Below are 6,418 nucleotides of genomic sequence, written 5' to 3'. Positions count from 1 at the left end.
TGACTCAGTGGTCAAGGAAGTAACTTGCTTCCATGGAAACAACATACCTTTGTTTCCCACAATTTTTTATTTTCTGGGACCCCTGTAGAAATCTTTGATCAAGAGACATACTTAGGATTTGGTTGAGGGAATGCAAGATGTCAAAATTGCCAGGTTTGTAATGTATATGAAATAAGATCATAGGTCACCATGAACAAGACTCAGCTCCTTATTTAACCAAAGTGACAACAAAAAATTAAAACAATATTCTGGCAGTAGTATGATCCTTTACAAAAATAGATATATTAAAAGGGAGATGAGGGGAAGCAGATGTGCCTCAAGTCATAGGGCTTCCACCTACCATATAGGAGGACCTGGGTTTGATCCCTGGGACCTCCTGGTGAAAAAGAAGAAGAGGAAGCATGCCCCACATGATGAGCCAGTGACACAGTGAGTCAGTGCCTGTAGAGTGAGCCAGTACCCATGGAAGTGAGTACCACAGCAAGATGATGATGCAACAAAAGAATGATGAAGGGGAGAGTCAAAGTGAAGCACAGTGGAGACCAGGAACTGAGGTGGCACAATTGACATCAAACCTCTCTCCACATCATTCGTCCCCAGGAACAAATACTGTTGAGTCCTAGAGGAGAAAAACATGAGAAGAGAAAACCAAAAGAGAAATAGATGCAGAAGATCACACAGTAAATGTACATACACAGCAAAAATAGCAGAGTGGTGGGAGAGGAAGATGATTAAATAAATAAATGTTTTTTTAAAAAAGAAAGATGACTTGATTCTCTTAAAAAATGCATTCATATTAAAGACTACATGCAGGGCAGTGAATTGTTGTGATAAGAAACATAATAAATGCCTTCTAGGCCAATTACTCATAAGGCAAATAAAACTTCTTTCAATCACCTACTGAAAGCAGAACAATAATCCCAGAAAATGCTGTCATTTTAATGGGAAAAACCAAATTTCAAATTTGCATGCATATGCTGTTTATAAAAATCTTATTGGAAAACCCATTATGTCTTATCCAGCAATAACCATGAAAAACAAAATTCTTTTTCTGCAAATCCTTTGCAACTTTTCTATTCTTTCAGGTTTTATCCTGTATTTTTTCTCTTTAAAATTTTTCAGTAGCCAATGATTTTGCTTTAAGAAAGAACTATTCTCTTATTTTTCTCTACAAAACCATATCCTGCATACCATGTGTATTAGTCAGCCAAAGGGGTGCTGATGCAAAATACCAGAAACTGGTTGGCTTTTATAAAAGGTATTTATTTGGGGTAGGAGCTTGCAGATACCAGGCCATAAGCATAAGTTAATTCCATCACCAAAGTGTATTTGGAGCAAGATGGCTGCTGATGGCTGCAAGGGTTCAGGCTTCCTGGGTTCCTCCCTTTCAGAGTCTTGCTTCTCTCTGGGTTCAAGGCTCCTTTCTTCCAAGGGCTTGCTTCTTCCTGGGCTCAGCATTCCTCTCTTCCCTGTGCTGGCTTCTCTTTTTTCTGTGAGTTTACTTCCCAGGGCTCCTGCTTAAGGCTTCAGCATCAAACTCCAACATAAAAACCCTCATGAGGGAAACAAAGGCATGTTGTTTCCATGGAAGCAAGCTACTTCCTTGACCACTGAGTCATGCTGTCTCCATAGCTATATGCACAGATCATAAATATAGCAAGGAGATGTGTACATTCAGGTGGAATGAGGACTAGGTAGAATGGAACAACCTGGGCAACAAGATTTATGGCTATGTTTTCTCAACAATATAACAGAACATTGAAATTTTGTACTTTGAATTATAATCATAGCATTTGTGTTACACAAGTTAAGGTAATGTGTTACACAAGTTAAGGTAATGGGAATAGTTAGCAAGAATAGTTGCTGGTTCTCATGATTGCTTGGGGTAGATAAAGAAATCCCTGAGATTAATAAACTTGTCTGGTGAGCTTGAGGCTTCAATGATCTCACATCCCCTGATCCCAATCTCTCTTTGTCTTTCACTCCCAATACCCTTCGGGTCCATGACTCTGACATCTGGCACCCAATGTGGGGCCCAAAGCAGTGACTGCAGCAGAGATTCTTCCATGGCAGTATTGGGAACATGGAAACTGAAAACCTTCCTGAAAGGTTGAGGTGTCCATTGAAAGGTGACTCAAGTCTGACAATACAGTGGTGAGAATCTTAAATTAATTTTGTTTTCCACTAGCATCAGGGTATGGGGAATCAATGAGGATGTCTGGAAGAATATTCACAGGACAAAAATCTCTTTTAAATACTGTTGGAGTCTCAGTGAAAACTGCTGATTTACTTGAATTTTTGCTCTAGTACAAAAACACTGTTATTGGTTTCAGCCACAAGGAAAAAATCTTTTAAATCTTAAACAGTGGAAACAGGTAATGAAGGTGCTACATAGAGCATACCAAAAAGGAGGGACTATATCACTGTTGGTGTGGGCTTTAGGGCAACAGATTGCAGCAGCCTTAGATCCGCTGCAGTCTGAAGCAGAGGAGGAAGAAATTACCATCTTTTCCAGGGAGTCCCATGACACGGGCCATCAGAGTGAGGACAGGGAGGAAATAGAGGACAAGGACAAGGATGAGCCCCCCAATGAGAAAGAAACTAACCCCTTTCTGCCTAAGCAGGTGTCTAAATTGAATATTTCTAAAGCCAGCATTTACCCTAATTTGTGTAATGTAGCCCCTACAGTCTCACCGGTTACAATGCCGACAGCCCCGGGAATATTTACTGATGCCATTGACACCAGGCCCTACACTAACAACGTGTTTGTACCAAATCCAGTTCCAACTACTCCCTTAATGCATTGTTTGCTGCAAGGATCTTGACAGGGGGATCCTGAAGGAATACAATTACTAACAGCTTTCCCGGTAAATATTCAACAAGTTTCCCCAGAGGCAAACAACCCTCAAGGAGGATATAATTTTCATCATGAACCCCTGCCACTTTAAATTCTGCAAGAACTTAAACAAGCCTGTGCACAATTTGGAACTAATAGTCCTTACACTTTTGGCTTAGTGCAGGGGCTGACTCAAGCTGACCAACTTATCCCCTGGGATTGGGACATGCTGGCTAGAACTGTTTTAAGCTCTGCTGAGTTTTTGCAATTTAAACCTGGTGGACAGATGAAGCCAATATGATTGCGCACTGTAACGCAGTACAGAATCCTCCCATTCTTACTGCTGCTGAACAATTATTGGGTATTGGTGATTGGTCTGGAATTCAAAGACAGCTCCAATACAATGATCAGGCCATAACACAAGTGCACAATTCATGTTTGGCAGCTTGGAAACGGATTTGTGTACCTGGAAAACCTACTCAATCTTTTGCCAAAGTGATCCAGGGAGTTAACCATATGTGGAATTTGTAGCCCAATTAACTGACATTTTGATTCAAAGAATTGAGATACCAGAAGCAAGAGAGTTAATTTTGTTAACGTTTGCTTTTGATCAGGCTAACAGTGAATGTAAAAAGGTGGTCTTGGCCGTAGCCTTTAAAGGTAGCTTGAAGGAGGACAGAAAGAAAGGAAATTGTTTTGAATGTGGGAAGCCTAGTCACTATCAGAAAGAATGTAGATCTTTCTAGCCCTAGAACATTGTCTGTAGAGGCTGAAAAAGAACTGGCACTGATAGAGGATCAAATCTCTCAAGGGCAATTAACACAAATAGAACCTGACAAATCTGTTGATTTATTTTCTCAACCCCTTAATCTCCTACAGCTTTATTTTGGCAAGAAGGTATACTGGAATGGGTTTTTGGTTTTTTTTTTTAACCTAATAATAAACAAAAAAGATTGCAGACATATCTCCAAAAAATAATTTCCATCCTAGCAAAAGACTGTGTTAGATTGTTACAATTAAAGTGGTCTGATCCAGACAGGATTATTTGTGATCTTTCTCATGAAGAAATTCAACACTTATATAACTAATCCTCAATGGCAAATTGCTATTAGTAATTTTCAAGGCATTATTGATAATCATTATTCTACTTCTAAATTGTTAACGTTCTTATGAAGAACCACTTGGATTTTACCAAAAAATGTGAAAACCGTTCCTATTGAAAATGCATGTACAGTATTTACTGATGATAGTAGTATTGGAAAAGCATCATATGTTACCTCTTAAAAGGAACAGGTTTGGCAGACTCCTTATTCATCTGCTCAACTCACAGAGCTTTCAGTCATCATTAAGATTTTACAAACATTTCAGGAGCCCTTGAATATTGTCTCTGATTCTGAATATGTGTGTTTAACTGTAGCTCATATTGAAACAGCTCATATTTTTATTACCAATGAATTGTCTCAACTCTTTGCTGACCTTACCAAGCCCTCATTCGACAAAGAAGCCAGTCCATATATATTACTCATATCTGGTCTCCTTCTTCCCTTCCTGGTCCTCTAGCTACCCAAAATGCCCAAGATGATCTGTTAGTGGGATGTTTGCAGGATGCAACTAAATATCATGCATTAATTCATATTAATACTAAGGGACTTAGACATAAATTTCCTCAATCGACAAAACATCAAGGTCAAGAGATTATTCACACCCATCCCACCTGTGGACCTTTGGCCACAGTGCCTTTTCAGGCTGAAACTAATCCCAGAGGCCTGGCTCCTAATCAACTGTGGCAGATGGATGTTACTCACATACCATCATTTGGTAAATTACAATATGTCCATGTCTGTACTGACACTCTCATTTTTTCTGGGCTACTGCACAAAGTGGTGAATGTTTTCATCACTTTCATTCCCATTTGTGATCTGCTTTTGCTGTGATGGGATGCCCCTTGAAAATTAAACTGATAATGGCCCGTCTTACACCAGTAAGCCTTTTGCTTCCTTTTGTTCTATGTATGCTGTTGAACATGTTACTAGCATTCCTTACAATCCTACAGGTCAAGCCATAGTTGAACACAGCCATCATACCCTAAAAACTATGCTTTTAAAACAAAAAGGGGGAGATCATGGTATTATAACACCAAAAGATCAATTATTATTATTATTATTTACTTTAAATTTTCTTAATGTTTATAATTCACTGACACCTGCAGAATGTCACTTTGGAAAATGTCAAACATCTACAGTGGACACTGGAAATGAAGATCAACCAATATTCTGGAAAGATATTTTAAGCAATGAATGGAAAAAAGGCAGGATTAAAGTATGCGGGGCGAGGCTATGCTCTTGTATTTCATAAAATGGAGAGCAAATTTGGCTACCTGCGAAGAAGATTAAACCATGGAATGAAGAGATGGGATCTCCTACAACTTCTGATCATGGTGATCATAAGTAATGAGGAAGCCATGGGTAATTACACCTATTGGGTCTATATACCTAACCCCCCATTACTCAAAGTGTTAACCTGGAAAGATCCATCCTTGCCTATTTATCTGAATAAGACCCATATATTCCCTGGATATTCCCTGATAGGTTACCAATTAAGTCCCATGAGGAAGGATGAAGAATCTATAATCTCATATTACCATTTGATTCTCGACCTCTATGCATTGGTAACCATCCTCCATGTATGTATGTTAAAAATTGGACTATGATTATCTTCAAAAATAATAATACTAAATATTTAGTGATGTTATTTCCTTCTTATAATTATATGGTGACTAAAAAACCTACCTATAACTGTCTGCAAAGAGATATTGGGGATAAAGAAGGATGGCAAGAATGCCATACAGGAAGAGGATCTGTCATTTTTAATGATTCCTATGGAATAGTGTGGGAAAGTGCCCCTATGAGGAGTTCCACCAAATATAATGGCAGATTTATTTGGTATGGTCTAAATAGTAAAGAACAGCCAATTAGTAATATGCAATATCCGTTTCATGAATCCCTTGAATTGGATGAAAAAATAATTTTTACCAAAAATAATAGTGTTTGGAAATATAAAGGAAAAGGGATCCCTTCTCCATGGTGTAATATTACATTTATGCATAGTCAAAAGAATTTGTGGAAAGGTTTTCTGGGAATAGCACCTACTATAGAATGGATTGGGAATAATAGAATGGTCAATATTTGTGTTTAGATCAAACTCATCATTTTCAATCTTGTGTAAGAGATCCTTATGTGTTTGTGGTTGGAAAACTAACTATAACTGAGAATGCTCTGTTTTATAAAAGTGGGGTGTTGTATACCTGTTTGTCTGAGAATGTTTTACAGAATGGAAATTTCATTACAATGACTTGAAGGTGATGGGGAGGGTGGATTCCAGTGCGACTGAACCGAATTTGGCAATCATCACCTGAGAGTCAACTGCTGTTCCATATGGCTCAAGAAATCCTGAAGCGCTCAAAGTGATTTGTGGGACTATTAATAGCTGACATATTGGGACTGATTGGTGTTATTGCAGCTGCTGCTACAGCTACCGTGGCCTTGCATGAGACTGTGCAGACTCAGCAATATGTGCATGATT

The sequence above is a fragment of the Dasypus novemcinctus genome, chromosome 17 (assembly GCF_030445035.2).
Source record: "Dasypus novemcinctus isolate mDasNov1 chromosome 17, mDasNov1.1.hap2, whole genome shotgun sequence".
Taxonomy (NCBI): domain Eukaryota; kingdom Metazoa; phylum Chordata; class Mammalia; order Cingulata; family Dasypodidae; genus Dasypus; species Dasypus novemcinctus.
This window is presented reverse-complemented; position numbering follows the sequence as displayed.